Raw genomic sequence first — 17,396 nt, 5'->3', positions numbered from 1 at the left:
AGCTAAATTACAGCTTGCCCTTCCTCTCTCCCTTTCCCACCTCTGTCTTTCTTCCCTCCCTCCCTCGCATCCTCCCTTCCTCCCTTCCTCCCTTCCTCCCTTCCTCCCTTCCTCTCTTCCTCCCTTCCTCCCTTCCTCCCTCCCTCCCTTCTTCCCTTCCTCCCTTCCTCTCTTCCTCCCTCCCTCCCTCTGTTCCTTTCATTTTTTTGAGACAGGAATGACCTGAACCCCCAATTTTCTTTCTCCTCAATTCCCAATTCCTGCCTCCTGAGCTCTGGGATTGCAGGTATCCGTCACCATGGCCGACTTAGCTGGTGCTGAGGGTCTGAGCCACGGGTTTTAGCCTACTAGGCGAGAACTCTATTAACTGAGCTACATTTCCAGCCTGATTCTTTTAAATGTTATTTGAACATAAAGTCTCCTAAGCAGGCCACAGTAACTCTATGACACAGAAGAACCCAGAACAGATGAATTTGGATAATAAGGGGGACCCGGCATGTTTGGACAGGTGCAGTCTGCTTGATTTAAACAATGTGTGGCAACATGTGTTTTATGTGAAGATCTAAGGTTTGCAGCTCCTCCTGATATTGTGGCTGATACTAGCAAATTGTATTTATGAAGCAGTTGCCATGATGCAAAAGCATAATTTGATTAGAAAATTACCCATGAGTGCTTAGAGTTCATCCCACAAACCTGCCAGGGAAAATCAAAGCATGAGAAATCTTTTGAACTGGCTAATGTGTGCTTCTTTTTCCATCATTCGCTTTGGTACAACGTCAATATGCTTTACTCTTAACCTTTTTAAAACAACCGTGCGAGCAAGTCAGAACAATGTAGGGCCCATTGGAGTTTCGGAGACAGCCCTGGGGGCTAGATCATCCTAGAAACACTGGCCTTTGAACAGGAAATGAGATGTGGAAAGGGGTGACTCATCCATCTCCACACTGCTTGGCTCCATGGATGTTTAGCTGAGCAGCATATTAAAGTCTCTTGGCAAGAAACCTGCTCTTCCCTCATAACTACTAACTAGACTCAGGGAATTTTACCAGGTACCATGATACTTGGCCAATATGGCTGTTGGGGTTAAGTCTATTTGCTCCCCAGATGGTGATACTGCTTGGGGAGGTGAGATGGGGCCTAGCTGGTGGAGGCCTGCCTTTGAAAGTTGCAGCTATGTCTCTGTTATTGTCTAGGCTCCCTGTTTCCCATGAGGTGAAGGCTGTGCTGCCATGATGTCCTGCCTGAGGTCATGGGACCAAGCAACTTTGGAGTAGACTTGACATTGTGAGAAAAACAAATCCTGGTTCTAAGTTACTCTGTCAAGTATTTGGTCATGGATTGGCAAAGGTAACTAGCTAGTATCATGACACATTTTCATGCCTTATGCTGTTTATAGTCTAATGAGAGAGAGACACACGTAAGGGCCAACCATGATTGTTGGGGGCTTTGGAAGAGAAATGCAGGAGGAAAATTGAGCAAATTACAGAGAAGCTAGTGTGGTATAGGAAGGCATTGAAGGCTTTAGAGAACAATGCTATGTTTCATATTTACCAGTTGGTATGTCCTCATTGGGAGAATCTCCCTCCCAATCCACAGTGTAGCAGTGGTAAGTCATCAGCAAACATTTGGGACCAGGAGACCATTTGTCTTTTATCCAAGTTGTCAGGCTGACTACTCAAGACTGGACTTAGGCTAGAAAGGCCAGTGTGTGGACAAGAGCACGTTAGTAGTTAACTCCAGGCCACCAACAATGCATTTCAGTAAGGAAAGAAAGAAAAGCATCCCACTGGACTCACATAACAGAGCGTCCACATTTGAACTCTCTGCTTCATGCTCCCTGTGTCTTCCATCCTCTGTCTGTGTGTTGTATGACCTGAATCTGCCTGCCTGAGGGCTGTTTTAATGGATCTGTTTGTCCCTGTGTCTGTCTGTGTGTATCCTTGTGTGTCTGTCTCCTGTTGGAGCTGGATGTGTCTGTGGGTGGGTGGTGTCTGTCCCTCACAAAGGGCTTCACTGATATTGTTTGGTCATCATAGAAAGCATCTCATGGGGTAAGGAACAGGACAGTTTACAAATCTTTAATGGAGTTTACAAGGGTATAAATCACTGGCTCCGACTGATCCCAACTGACCCAGACAACAATCCCCGTTAGCCAATTTTCCATAAAAGGTTACATTCAACCTTTACAAGAGATTTTTAGCAAATGGCTTCCAATTTCTGTGTTTGCTGTTCTCAGCAAATGATACACATGCATTATCTGTGTCAAGGTGTGGAAAAGTGCATAGTCTAAGACAACACTCTGCATTAGCTGAGGTTGTAAAAGTTGATGACATGGGAAACCCAAAGTTAGTAAGGTTGGTTATGGCGCTGTTCTCTTAAAGGCAAGTGAAACAGCTTGAGCACACAGTAGGACAGTAGTCTGGTTTTAAGGGACTCCCAAGTGTATTGTTAACTCTGGCTGTGAGATTCAGCAAAACTTTCAGTTTCTTAGAATGCAAGAGAGATTTCAGAACATTGCATCATCCTAGGTCAAAACTGACCAGTCACTTCCACACAGCAGGGCTTGTGCTAAGGAGTCTCATAGGCTGCTGGTATCTGTAGTGGTTAGCATAGATGTGAGCCCCACAGATTCATGTGTTTGAATGCTTGGCCATAAAACTAGCACTATGAGGAGGTGTGGTCTTGTTGGACAAAGTGTGTCACTGTGAAGGCAGTCATATATGCTCAAGCTACATCCATTGTAACAGACACAGCCTCCTTCTGCTACCTGTGGATCAGACTATAGAACTGTCAGCTCCTTCTCCAGCACCATGTCTGCCTGCCGGGTGCCATGCTTCCTGCCTTGACAACAATGGGCTAAAGCTCTGAGCTGTAAGCCAGCCCCAGTTAAATGTTTTCTTTAGAAAAGTTGTCTTGGTCATAGTATCCCTTCACAACAATGAAACCCTAACTAAGACAACCTTGAGACAATATCCACAACCCTTGCAAACTCCTCTCAAAGAAGAAGTAAAAAAATAAAAATAAAAGCAAAACAAAAGAGTAACAATAAAAACAAACAACTGCAAACAACCCAAAATCTCATCATGGAATGTGCAGTATGTTAATCACAGTCACATTTACTTGCAAATGTTCATTACAATGAGTTATTGGTCTGGTTCAAAGCTCTGTCTTCTGCTGCACTATCATTACTGGATCCTCATCTGGATCTAGTTGTTGCCTTGTGTCATGAAGATCTTGCAGCTTTGGATCTGCAGGGCTGCGCTCTTCACGTGCTCCAGCATGTCATAGATAGGGTAGGTGTTGGAGTGGGCCAACTCGAAGCCTGGATGGTAGCTGAGTTGACCAGCTGCCAGCCCTGTCCTCCACCCACATCACCCGGGTGAACACTCTAGCACTGCCCCGTCTAGTTCACCCAATCCCTCAGCCAGCTAGGGGCAGGGCCAGCATTCCCATTCTCAGCCACTCACCAGAATTCATACCACTGGGGCCTGGCTCTTCCCAGGAGAGGTGCAGGGCCCACTCTGCTGAGTGGTACAGTCAGCAAGGGGTGGGACCAGGTCTCCCTCTCTGGCAAGTAAAAGGATCCCAGTTGTACTAGCCTAAGCGAAAATTCTTAATTCATCTTATGAAAAGAGTTTCTCATGGAACACTAGCAAAGAAATATAAGACTGGGGGACAGATTGCAATGTAGGGGACTGGGGACCCCTGGGGGAATGTCTGTCTCTTTCTCTATGTACTTTATCACTCTTACACCTCAGTTTCCCCACTAAACTTGGCTAAAAAGGTTGGGTACTGTCTTATTTAGGCTTTCTATTGCTGTGAAGAGACACCATGACCATAGCTTACAGCTCAGAGGTTCAGTCCATTATCATCATGGCTGAAGGCACGGCAGCCTGCAGGCAGACATGGTGCTGGAAAAGGACTTGAGGATTCTACATCTTGAACCAAAGGCAACCAGAAGGATATTGTGTTCCTTAGACAGCCAGGAGAAAGCTCCAATTCCACACTGGGCAAAGCTTGAGCAAAAGAAACCTCAAAGCCATGCCCACAGTGACAAACTTCCTCCAGTAAGGCCACACCTACTCCAACAAAACAATCCCTCCTAATAGTGCCATTTCCTGTAGGCCAAGTATTCCAACACATGAGTCTATGCAGGCCAAACTATTCAAGCCATCACACAAGGGTTGTAAGGACAATGGGTGTCTGGGAATGAAGGAAGCCTGTGAACTAGAGGGGGAAAGTAGGGGGCTTTAGAATGTATGACAAGTACTGTGACTGAGGCCTGAGGGACCCTGAAGGCTGGCATGGACTTTGATTTGCTGATAGGTACCACAGGCATAGTTCAGTTGAAGAGTCAGAAGTAAAGGAAATGACTCCTCTTGGCATATGGGAACCAGTCTCACAAGTTCTGAGGAATGTTGGCTTTTATCTAACCACCAGACAGCTTTCTATAGGCCAGGTTGAGCTGGCCTAGATTTAATTTTGCACTAGTCAGGTAGCCTGCTCTTCTGAGGAGGGAGTACTCTTTGGAGCTGACATGCGTGTGTGGGCGTGTGGAAGTTGGGGAGCAGTACTGTGCACTAGTGAAGGGGATGCCCGTGGAGGGCAGAAGAGTAACCGATTCACCTGATGTAGTCGGCAGGAGTCAAACTCAGGTCCTCTGCCAGAGTGCTCTCTCTTAACTGCTGAGTGGTCTCTTTAGCCCATCCTTGGCACACTTCCTGCAATACAGAAAAGCTTAAGAAGTAAGACTGAGTTCAATAAGCACCAAATGAAAAATTAAGAAATATGTTTTAGCAGCAAGAGAGATGGCTCAGCAGTTAAGAGCATCTGCTGCTCTTCCAAAAAACCCAGGTTGGAGTCCTAGTTTCAATTTCCAGCACCCACAAGTATATAAGATAAAAGTTACACATATATGAAAGAAGTACTATTTAACCACATAGAGACTTGTATCTTCTAAATGCTCATAGAGGCATTAAATTTTAGAATAAAAGCTGAAGCAGCCTGAATATTCACCAACAAAGGTATAGATTGTTTAAATGTGGCATGTTCCTACAATGGAATATGTGGAGCAGAGAACCTGGCCTTGTCCAAAAGAAGGTTGGGCCTTTGGCCTTGGCTTCAGGGATATAACTCTGTTCTGAGCTTCTGGAATGTTATGGCTGATGGGAGAGTCTTTGTTTGCCTTTGGGCCTTGGTTCTTAGTGGATAGTCTCAACAAGGTGATTTAAAGTGGGAGTTAGTCACCCCCGTACTCGACCCCTTAGACTAGAAGAACCATATCAGAAATCAACAATGCACCTTTGGGTGGAGCCTCGTCTGTCATCCTGGAGCCGGAGATAAACCATACAGGGAATTGTTGAGATTGTTCTAACGCTTTGCCTTATTTCAGTGCCCAAAAGTCACGCTTCCAGACCTGAGGGTCAGCTGGCTTCGACTGATAATAAAGAACTGCTGTACAGCCATTCGCAGCGCAGGGAGATAGGGCGGGGCTTTCGGATTGCTCAGGCAAAAGGCCTAGAGAGGGGGAGAGGAGGAGAAAGCCATGGCAGGGAAGAAGGAAGATGAAACTAAAAGACCCACCGAATGTAAGAATCCAAGAAAGTGGCCCTAGAAGCCACTTCCCTGGTTGGGTCTGGGGTAAAAAATGAGTACTCAGGAATACTGGAGGGGGCTATTGGTTAGCTGGGGAGTGGGGGAGGGGGAGGTGGGGGTGGTTTAGAAATGCTCAGCCATTGAGCTAGTCAAGGCATATCAAAATTATCTGGTGTGTGTGTGTGTGTGTGTGCTGTTCAATTAATTCACTGATACATGGAATCAATTAATCAATCAGTCATGTGTATGTAGTAAACTAAAACTCTGGACACCAAAGTACAGTGTCCGCTCATACTGTCACATGTTGAAGCTAGGAGCTGATGGCGGCTTGACTCCATGAGGCAAGGGTTGAAGAGGCTTTGTGTTTGGAGTTTGCTGAACTCCACCCTATACTTTCTTTGTTTGTTTGTTTGTTTGTTTGTTTGTTTCTTTCTTTCTTTCTTTCTTTCTTTCTTTCTTTCTTTCTTCCAGGTGTGTCTGAGTAGGAAATCTTTTTTTTTTAATTTGATATATTCTTTATTTACATTTCAAATGATATCCCCTTTCCTGGATGCCCCCTCCCTGAAAATCTCATAAGCTCTCTTCCCTTCCCTGTTCCCCAATCAACTCCTTCCTGTTTCCCAGTCCTGGTATTCCCCTACACTGCTGCACTGAACCTTTCCAGGACCAGGGACCTCTCCTTCTTGGGCATCATTCGATATGTGAATTGTTTCTTGGGTATTCAGAACTTCTGGGCTAATATCTGCTTCCGACAGAGGGCTAATATACAAGATATACAATGAACTCAAGAAGGTAGACTCCAGAGAGCCAAATAACTCTACTAAAAATGGGGTACAGAGCTAAGCAAAGAATTTTCATTTGAGGAATATCGAATGGCTGAGAAGCACCTAAAGAAATGTTCAACATCCTTAGTCATCAGGGAAATGCAAATCAAAACAACCCTGAGATTTCACCTCACACCAGTCAGAATGGCTAAGATCAAAAACTCAGGTGACAACAGATGCTGGAGAGGAAGTGGAGAAAGAGGAACACTCCTTCACTGCTGGTGGGGTTGCAAGCTGGTACAACCACTCTTGAAATCAGTCTGGCAGTTCCTCAGAAAACTGGGCATGATACTCCCGGAGGACCCTGCTATACCACTCCTGGGCATATACCCAGAGGATTCCCCAGCATGTAATAAGGACATCTGCTCCACTATGTTTATAGCATCCCTATTAATAGTAGCCAGAAGCTGGAAAGCACCCAAATATCCCTCAACGGAGGAATGGATACAGAAAATGTGGTATAATTACACTATGGAATACTACTCAGCAATTAAAAACATTCATGAATTCATGAAATTCTTAGGCAAGTGGGTGGAACTGGAGAATGTCATCCTGGGTGAGGCGACCGAATCACAAAAGAACACACATGGTATGCACTCACTGATAACTGGATATACATTTGTTTCTTAATGAGCTTTATCTGTGCCTTTGACCTGAAATAAAACCTCACCATGGTGAAAAAGGCTTCAGAGAGCCCTGTTAGTTCTTCTAGTGAATTGCCAAAATTCAAGATGGTTTTTGGAGCCTCGTGAACATGTGGTAGGTGTAGGAGATGGAAGCAGTCTGGAGTGGAAACTGGGTCCCTAACCCTGTAGCCGGCTCAAACCATTCACAGAATGTGGTGCGACAGTGGAAATAAACATCCTTATATACAACAACGCACAGGAACCTTGGACACATTATGCTACGGGAGAGAAGGCAGACATAAGAGGAGTGATAAAAGTATTAATAATGATAAAGACTGTTCTGGAACTTGATCGTTCTTGTTCATAGCTATGAATCATATACTAAAACCACTGAATTGTACAACTTAAAATGGTGAACTTTCTGCACTAAGTTCCAGCTTAATAAAGCTGTCACTTAAAAATAACATTCACAGTAGCATTAGAAGCATAATTGGTTCTTGGTCATCCTCAGCTGTGCAGTCCATTTGAGGCTACCCTAGGCTAGAAATTCTATGTAAAACAATAAAATACACACACACACACACACACACACATACACACACACACACACCACAGTAAGGAATTTTCCAGAGAGCCTGAAGAATTCTGATTTTTATTGCATTTATTTACTTATTTACTTAGAAAGTGCAGGAAACAGGTCGAAGGACAACTTTTGGGTATTGGCTCCCTTTCCACGATGAGGGACCTCAGATCCAACAGGTCTTTGTAAATTGAAATCACGACAACTTCAAGGTATGGTTGATGGAAATCCAGGGCCATCGGGGCATAGTCCTGAGCAGAGAGAGAACCTGGTAAACTGTGTGTGGCCAGCAGACTGGACTTGGCCATAAGAGAGAGAGAGAGAGAGAGAGAGAGAGAGAGAGAGACAGAGACAGAGACAGAGGCAGAGACAGAGAGAAGACAGAGAGACAGAGAGAGACAGAGACAGAGAGAGACAGGCAGAGAGAGAGAGAGAGAGAGAGAGAGAGAGAGAGAGAGAGAGAGAGAAGAGTGTCGAGGAAGAGACAGGATGGAGAGAGGAAGAGAAAAGAGAGGCCAAACAGCACATGGCCGCAACAGCAGTTGTGTAGGAATGAGAAGCAGGGGCGGGGAACCCAGGCGCTGGAGAGGCTTAGCTAGGGAGTGGACTGAGGCTGGCTGAGGAGAGTCACAGGTCCTGGGTGAGCCTGGAGGCCAGAGTGCTTGTGGCCTGCTAATCGGCACCACAGATAGCCCTTTGCCCCTTCTGACAGTCAAGAGGAACCGCTCCTTCGGCAGAGGCGAATCGGTGCCAGGATTTGGGGCAGTGGAGTTTCCTTTGGACCTGGCAAGGCGTGTTTAGGCTTGGTGGCAAGGGCCGTTACCCACTGACCCGTCTCCAGGTCCATATGTTCATTATTTTGGTCTAACTGGCAGCTGTATATAAATTCATAATGCAATAGACTAATAGACTTAATATTTACACATTTCACTGTTTATATCTGTCTTATGGGTCTAGGCTTTTAACTTTCTCCTTAAGACAGGTTATACAAAATAGAATCTCTCTCTCTCTCTCTCCTCCCTAAGGTGTGTAAAGCGAATTTTAATCCCTTCACCCTCCCCTCCCATCTTTTAGCTGGCCATAATAAATTCTCTGACCTACTCTCATTCAACAGTAGGTCAATGACCTTCCTCATTCCAGAGCTTGCCTGCTGCCTAGCCACAAGGAAAGAAGTCCTAAGGAGTCTGGATAGACAGGCTTTGCTGGGTCTCCCCACCCAGTCTAGCGTTCGTGCCTGCACAATCAAGTCTCCGTAAAACCCCAGAAGAGTTCAACACAGCTGATCACAGCAGGGTTCAGAGGACAAGGAACAAGACTCCCAGGTAGGGCGGTGCACGCTCATTCTATGGACAGAAGATTCTGGGACTATTCCAGATCTTACCTGCACACCTGTTCACCTGGCTGTTGATCTGTATCCTTTAAAATATGCTTCATAATAAACCATTAGCTATGAATATACTGTTTGTCTTCGTTACTTTTCAATTGCTGAGACAAAACATCAAGACCAAGGCATTTTATAACAGAAAGCATTGACTTTGAGGCTCGCAGTTTCAGACTTTGAGGCTCGCGGTTTCAGAGGGTCCATGACCATCATGGTGCGGAAGCACGGGAGCTTGCAGGCAGGCATGGTGTCCAAGCAGTAGCAGAGAGCTTACATGTTAAGACCAATCACAAAGCATCAAGGGCTCCCTGGAAGAGGTGTGGGCTTTTGAAACCTCAAAACCCAAGCCCACTGACACGCCTCCTCAGACAAGGCCACACCTCCTAATCCTTAACAAACAGTTCCACTAACTGGGGACCACCATAGTATAGATACTATACCATAGCATTCAGATCTATAAGCCTATGGGAGCTATTCTCATTCAAGCCACTGCAGTGTGTTTTCATATTTTATTTTACTATGTGTGTATGTGTGTGTGGTGTGCATGTGTGTGTGTTTATGTCTAGGAGAGCATATGTGTGTGAGGGGCCTGTGCATGCGTGTGAGCAAACCTGTAGAGGCTGGAGACTGATGTCCATCTAATGTAGCAGTTCTCAGCTTGTGGGTCGCAGTCCCTTTGTGGGGGTCAGGCTTGGTTGGGGTGGTGGTGGGGTGGACAAACATCCCGTTCATGGGGGTCATCTAAGACCATCAGAAAACAGATGTTTATATTATGATTCAAAACTTACAAAATTACAGTTATGAAGTAGCAATGAAATAATTTTATGACTGGGGGTCACCACAACATGTATTCAATCTAGAATCTTCATCCGTGGCTCTCCATCTTTCTTCAAAGTGGGGTTTTCAGTTCAACCCAGAGCTTTTCAGCTTGCTTATTTCTGCCTTTCAAGGATTTCAAGTGGGCTGCCACAGCTACCCGGCATATGTGAGTTCTGGGGATCTGAACTCTGAATGGCAAAAGATTTGTCTGTTGAGTCATTTCCCCAGCCCCTAAGTGGAAAGTGGACCAACCATGCTAGGAGATGAATCAGTCTCTCCTCTCTCTCTCTCTCTCTCTCTCTCTCTCTCTCTCTCTCTCTCTCTCTCTCTGGTACATTCTTTCTAGGGAGTCCAGGATGGCCTAGGACTCACAGTGATCACTGTCTCAGTCTCTGGAGTGAAAAAAAAAATCAACTACCTCTTAAATATTTTGAACCCTCTAATTCTATATTCATTATATAATTAAATTATAAGCCTAAAAATCAAATTTGGACATGCAAAGATTCAGAGAGTTGCTATCCAGGGATTCTTTCTTCAGGGAATACTTAAAGATGTATCAACAGAAAACCAAGAAAGAGGAGAAGGGCGTGGGAACAGAACACAACAGTGGTGAGCTAGGAAGCTGTTGAAACCTGGAGCTAGGTCTGCTGCACAGTAGCCCAGGCATGTGTTTGTGTTTTTCAGACTGTACAGTCTGTGAAGGTGGCGCCTCAGGCCTTCACTGTCAGCTGACTTTTATCGGCAAAGATCTATGATAGACTGTGCCTTGGCTTCCTCGGTGGCTGTGCTAGGTGCCGTTGATTGGCTTCTGCTGCCTGGCTGGTTTCTGCCCAGGCTAGTGGGTAGCTGCAAGACTCCTCCGCTGATCCTCAGGCCGGAAGTGGCTGTCAACACATTTCCTTTCAGGCTTTGTAGAACAAACAGACCAACGGATGAAGTTTCCTATAATGGGATGGGTGGTGGGTGTGAGTGAGTGTGTGTGTGTGTGTGTGTGTGTGTGTGTGTGAGAGAGAGAGAGAGAGAGAGACAGAGACAGAGACAGAGACAGAGACAGAGAAAATGAGAGAGAGGGACACAGAGAGAGAGACAGAGGGACAGAGAGACAGAGAGACAGAGACAGAGAAAATGAGAGAGAGAGAGAGAGAGAGAGAGAGAGAGAGAGAGAGAGAGAGAACCTCATCACTTTACTTGGTGACCCTATACACCCTCATGTAAGGTCAGAATTGCTATGTTTGTAGTTCTCACAACTTCCCTTAGAGAGTGAAGTCTATTCCTAAACCCAGCTCCTCCAGGTCCGGGTCCCTGTGGAGTTTGCTTGCAGTGTAAGATGAACAGGGAGCTGAGGGCTCTGCCTGCGGTACAGAGCTTTCTCCTTCCACCCCTGTGGCTCTGCCTTTCTGAGAACACTGGTGTCAGCGTGGGCACTGCAGCTTGAATGTGGTTTGTCTCTCCTGCAGATCATGGTTATTTATATAGGATTTATTTATATGCGTCTACATGAATTTATGTGCACCAGATGTGTGCAGGTGCCCGAAGAGGCCAGCGAGGATGCCGGATACAGATGGTTATGAGCCACCTAATACAGATGTTGGGAACTGAACCCATGTACTCTGCAAGAGCAGCAAGTACTCTTAACTACTGAGTCATCTTTCTAGTCCTCCTGTTGGGATTTAACGGTCAGTGTGAAGTACTATGAAGATAGAAAGGTACCCTAGACTCTGGTGTTTAGGGGTGGGGTCTTTGTGAGATGGTTAGGATTAGGTAAGCTCTGTTGGCTTTCTAAGAAGGAGAATGAACAGAACACACACATAGACATTCACACGTTCACACACATACACACTACACACCACACACACCTTCCTGCCTCTTACTATGTAATGAACCTGCTAATGAAAAGGTCACCGCTAGATGCTGGCCTTCAACTTTGGACCAGAACTATGAGCCCAAATAAACCTCTTACATTTATAATTTAGCCATTGTGTAGAACTGTGTTAATAACAAAAGAAAAGTTGGTTTCAGAGATGGTGCGGGCTCTGAGTTAAATTAGTTGGTTCGAGTACAACCACACACTGCAGCCGAGTGCACTTGCTGCGCAATCCTACAAACTTACTCCAGGCAGGATGCTTGGTTTGGCTGTGTGCTTGTGGGCAGGAGGGGATGTGTGGAAGAGGCTGATGGAGCCTTCTGTGCCTCAGAGTCACTGAGCTTTCAGAAAGCGGAAGCTTAGGGTTATTACTTGGAGGTGGCACATGGGTCCTTTCTCCAGAGGAGCAAAGCCCTCTTGTGAGCTGGAGTCTCATGCTGGAGGTGGCACAGTGGTAGACCGCTGGCCTAGCATGCCTGAGCTCCTCTGCACTGCACATGAATCAAAATGAAGCCAAAAGCAATCTGCTAAATTGAAGAAAATTGTGGAAGGGGCCACTGTCTCCTCTCAACGAGGTCTCTCTCCTCTCATTGCATGTTTGCAGATGTGGTTGGCAAGGGGTCCATGAGTGGGGCCGGCTGTTACAGAAGGACCTTTACTTTCATTAGATTCAATAACACAATGTTTTAGCCAGTAGCATTCAAGAGCTTCAAATATACAAACTTCATGGAAAAAAAAAGCAGACCCCCTAGAACACACTACGTCTGCCATTGCTACAATGCTCCTGAAATACCCATGAGCTGTAGACAGCGGTGTGATTGCCTGATGGTGACCTTCTCGGAAAAGCAGTCTCTGGAAAAGCAGAGCATTATTTCTTGTGAGGAACGCAGTTATTGTTCACTGGATTTTTTTTCCCAAGAAAGTCCCCAGGACTTTTAATATCTAGTTCCTTGTACTCTTCCCGTCTGCCTTTTCCCCAGACAGGAGAACCCCAGACTGGACCTGGGCCACAGAAGCTTTGAGTGACAGCCTTGGGGGTGGGGCTAGAGAGAGGACTAAGTTTCCAACTGAAATCCCTCCATTTCCCTGCCTCCCCACTGCATGCTCTTGGTATCTGACTCAGTATTCTCCAGGAATCCCATCAGGGATTGGGATGGAGATTTTCAAAGGACCCTTCCTCTAAATTTAATACCACATTAGCTTTTCAGAATCTAGAATTGATTTGTAAAGTCCTATATACTCATGCCTGTCTGATAGAACAAAGTTAGTATGTAGGTTTTCCATTGAGTGTCTTTTTTTTTTTTAAACTGATTTAACTTTATTTCATGAGCATTGGTGTGAGGGTGTCAGATCCCCTAGGAACTGGAGTTGCAGACAGTTGTGAGCTGCCATGTGGGTGCTGGTAATTGAACCTTGGTTTTCTGGAAGAACAGCCAGTGCTGTTAACTGCTGAGCCATCTCTCCAGTCCACTGTTTGTTTGTTTTTTTCCGTTGTTTTTTATTTGTTTTATTTTCCAAGACAGTTTCTCTATGTAGCCTTGGCTGTCCTGGAACTCACTCTGTAGACTAGGATGGCCTTGAACTGACAGAGACCTGCCTGCCTTTTGCCTCCTAAGTGCTGGGATTGAAGGCATACACCAGCACTGCCGGGCCCTTCTAATGATATTTTAAGCTACCATTTGAACCATTGTGTTCTTTCTTTTAGTGTACGTGTGTGTGTGTGTGTGTGTATGCACGCACAGCTGCATAGTTTTGCACATGTGTGGGTGCACATGTACACGTGTGCACACGCATGTGGAGGGAGCCCCACGTTGATGTCAGGAATCATCCTCCATCACTGTTACCTTGTTCACTGAAGCAGGGCCTCTCATCAGAGCTCCCGGCATGACTAGTCTCACTACCCAGCTTGCTCTGGGGATTCTGTGTCCCTGAATTTAGAAGTTAGAATCCCTTCGGGGCCTCCCTACTCTCCTGGCAGTTCTGTAGACTCAGGGCAGACAAGCCGCGGTCTTTGTGCCTCTGCAGCAAGCACTGTAGCCACCGTGGCATCTCTTCATTCCCTGGATCAGTAGTGAATGTGCCCTTAGTTCATCGCCAGCCTTCAGCACGCTGCAATCTCCGGCACCTATCAGTGCTCCCTACACAAACCTCCAACCCGGCGCCCATGGACGCCAATTCCTTATTCCCCAGACACCTTGCCAAGCATGACTTTATGCCAACTCTTTGTTTATATGACTTATTGAGTGGATTCACATACTGCAGTGTCTTTTGTGACTGGCCTCTTTATCAGTATAACATCTCTAAGTATGTGACCTATTTCAGATTTTTTCCTCCTTTTTAAAGGCTGATGACATTCCACAGTATGTTTGAACCACACAGTCTTACCCACTCAGTTCTAATGGACCTATGTCCACTTCTTTCCTTCTGGTCATCATGAATAATGCTGCTACAGACACGGGTTCTACAGATACCCCCATTGTCACTAAATGTCTTAGTAGCATACGATGTGCATGAGAATGGACTTTAATGTTTTGTAACCTGAGATGGCTAGCAATTTTAGAATTACCAGGGATTACCTTCTTTCACCTATAAGGCTTGAATAATATTTCTCTGGTTTCTTTGGAAGGCTCCCTTGAGCATGCATACGTGTTCTGGGTCCTTTAAGTTCCATTACAGATAGGTAGGCAGGCTTTGAGTACTGTGTGTGTATCGTGTGTATTCATGGTGTGCACATGCGTGTGCAGGTATGCTTGCTTGTGTATGGGCGTGTGCAGGCTGAAGGTCGATTTTAGGTGTCTTCTGTCATTCTCCATGTGACTTTGTCATTTGTTTGGTTTTGTTTGGTTTGTTTTGCTTGTTTAATTCTGAGTCTCTCACTGAGCCTGGAGCTTGCAGCGAGCCTTCGGGTCCCCCTGCTCCTGACACCCAGCTTTGGGTGAGTGTACTTTTGGCAAGTGTCCTGGGGATCTAATTCATAAGGCTTGTACAGCCAACATTTTGCCAACTAAGCCAGATTCCCAGCCTTTGAAGTACTTCACCTAACCACATGGATGTCTTCCGGTGAGCGAGTTAAAATAGAAAGCTTTTCTTTAAAAAAAAAAAATTGAAATAAAGTGGAGATTAGTGTCCCATGCCATTCTGAGCAAGATCTTGTCTAAAAAAAATTTAAATTGACATTTTAATGGTGCAACAATTTATTGTAAAAAACAAACAAACAAACAACAAAAAAAAAAAAAAACGCCAGGAAATTGGCATTTGTGTGGCCAGGGAAGTCACTGACTGTAGCGAACAATGGTGGTAGCAACAAAACAAATCATTTTGCATTGGTAAGAAGTGTATTTTCCATGGTGTACAGTGGTTCTTATCTAGTGATTCTGAGTTAAAATTTAATACATTATGAAGACCGCACATTGCATTCATGTATACACACAATAACGTGTGTATATGCAGTTTTTTGTTTTTATAAGGTTCATTATTTTATTTTTCTCGCCCTAGTAGCTCCCTTTGTGGGGGACTCGTGTGGCAAAGCTAGCACCGAGTGAGGATCCCTCAGAGCTGGCTGGCTCGTTGGTGGCCTGTTCCCCTGTTGAAAAGCACTGTTGCCCACTTAATTGTGAGCATCTGAGAGGGAGAGCAGGATTCCCAAACTGCTACATCCTTTTGTACTCTTTAATTCAACACAGAACCCTGCTGTGTCCAGATGTGTGGGAGTTTTTTCCACATACACAGTCAGAAGGAAAACACAGGGGGAAATTAAATTGAACAGTTACCTTGAACCAAGAACAGTGAATAGGGCAGCCCTCGGAACCAGAAGAGGTTCCGGGATACTTCAATGGTTTGATAGTATTTATAAACAGGAAAAGGAAGGAACAGAAAACGCATGTGACTGTAGAAAAAGGAAGTGGGGTACAGAAAAAGGAAGTGAGGTGCAGAGACAGCTGGATTGGTAGGAGCTCGGCACTCCCCTGATGCGAAGTGGCTTGAATAGTTGTCACACGACTGACTGAAGCTGGGCTCTGGTGACTGGCAGAGACTCAATGACTTGAGGCAAACTCCTCAGGTTTTTGGTTTGTTTACATAGTGAATTGCTGAAGTTTTGTCAGTGGGCTGGCTGGCTCAACACGTTTAACCCCATGGGACACTTTACCTGACAAAAGATGGGTGCCACAGAATTCAGTTCAACCTGACAGGCTACTCCACCGCGCCCCACTTCAGACGAGCATTGCCAAGTCCAGGTTATGACTTCTGCTTAATGGTTGAGTTGATGTCTCATGTTTTCATTCTGGGGTTCAACCATCTGCTGGGCTGGTTCCAGAATTCAGAAGAACACTTTACTTATGTTTATCATAAGTAAGGATATGAGGGATAGCATAAATTCATCTTTTTGTGGATTTATTGTGGATAATAAAAGATATTTTATTGTCCTTCAGGAAATAGGAGACCTGATGAAGGAAGGCGGGACAAACCCACTAATGGGTCTGCCACAATGCAGTCCGGTCATTTCATCAGGATCTGGGAGGAGGGGCTAGAGTGCTTTCAGGGCTGAGGACCCCATCTTGGAACCAAAATTCAAATTCATGATGTCATTAAAGTTAAATTCATGAAGTCATTCAATTAGGGTTCCTTCCAAATTCCCTTTTCAGAAATGTGGGTGTGCTGGCTGCGCTCCTCTTTGAGGAGTATTTTTCTTACTTTCTTTCTTTTCTCTCCATTAATTTATTTGCTCACTTTACATCCTATCCTGACCACAGCCCCACTCCTCTCAGTCCCTACTTGACTCTGTTGGTCTCCTTGTGGAGTCCCTGTCCCCTGAAGGTCCCTCAATCCTTCTCCCAACTCTTCCACAAGACTCCCCAACCTCCATCTAATGTTTGGCTGTGGGGTTTTACATCTGTTTTGGTAGCTGCTGCATGGAACCTCCCAGAGAACAGTTATGCTAGGCTCCTGTCTGCAAGCATAATAGAGTATCATTAGTAGTGTCAGGGACTGGTTCGCCCAAGGGATGGGTCTCAAGTTGGGCCAGTCACTGGTTGGCTGTTCCCTCAGTCTATGCTCTGTCCTTGTCCTTGTACTTCTTGAAGGTAGGAAACATTTTGAGTGGAAGGTTTTGAGGGTGGGTTGGTGTCCTAATCCTTCCACTGGGAGTCCTGCCTAGCTCCAGGAGGTGGCTACCACAGGCTCCATATGCCCTCCTGGTAGGTGTCTCAGCTAAATCACCCTCATAGACTCCCTGAAGTCTTCCCATCCCAGGACTCTGTAGTGCCCTAGAGATCCCCCCACTCCCCACCCTGTTGATAACTGCTAATTCTCCTGGCCCTTTCTCCCCACTCTCCCTATTCCTGACTAACCCCCTGCCCCCGTACATTTCTCATAAACCAAGTATTTTCACAGCAACCATTTTACTGCTCCTAATTTAAAAGTGGTTCACGATTCTCTTTTGATCCTTTTTTTTCCTCTTTTGATTCTTGAAACAATACTGATGAAATAACCTTTCATGTTGTGATGCAATGTGCGGATACCAGTGCCGGAGGTCACACGTAGAGGCCAGAGGAAACCTTCAGCCACTTTCCACATTATTGCTTTGAGAGAGGTTCTCTCAGTGAACGTGAAGCCTGCTGTTTGGGTTAGACTATCTGTTCAGTGAGCTGCTCGAATTTGCGTGTTTCTGACTCTCAGTGCTGGGTTAGCAGCGTGTGTAGCCACGTCT

Source organism: Apodemus sylvaticus, chromosome 3 (assembly GCF_947179515.1).
Source record: "Apodemus sylvaticus chromosome 3, mApoSyl1.1, whole genome shotgun sequence".
NCBI lineage: Eukaryota > Metazoa > Chordata > Mammalia > Rodentia > Muridae > Apodemus > Apodemus sylvaticus.
This window is presented reverse-complemented; position numbering follows the sequence as displayed.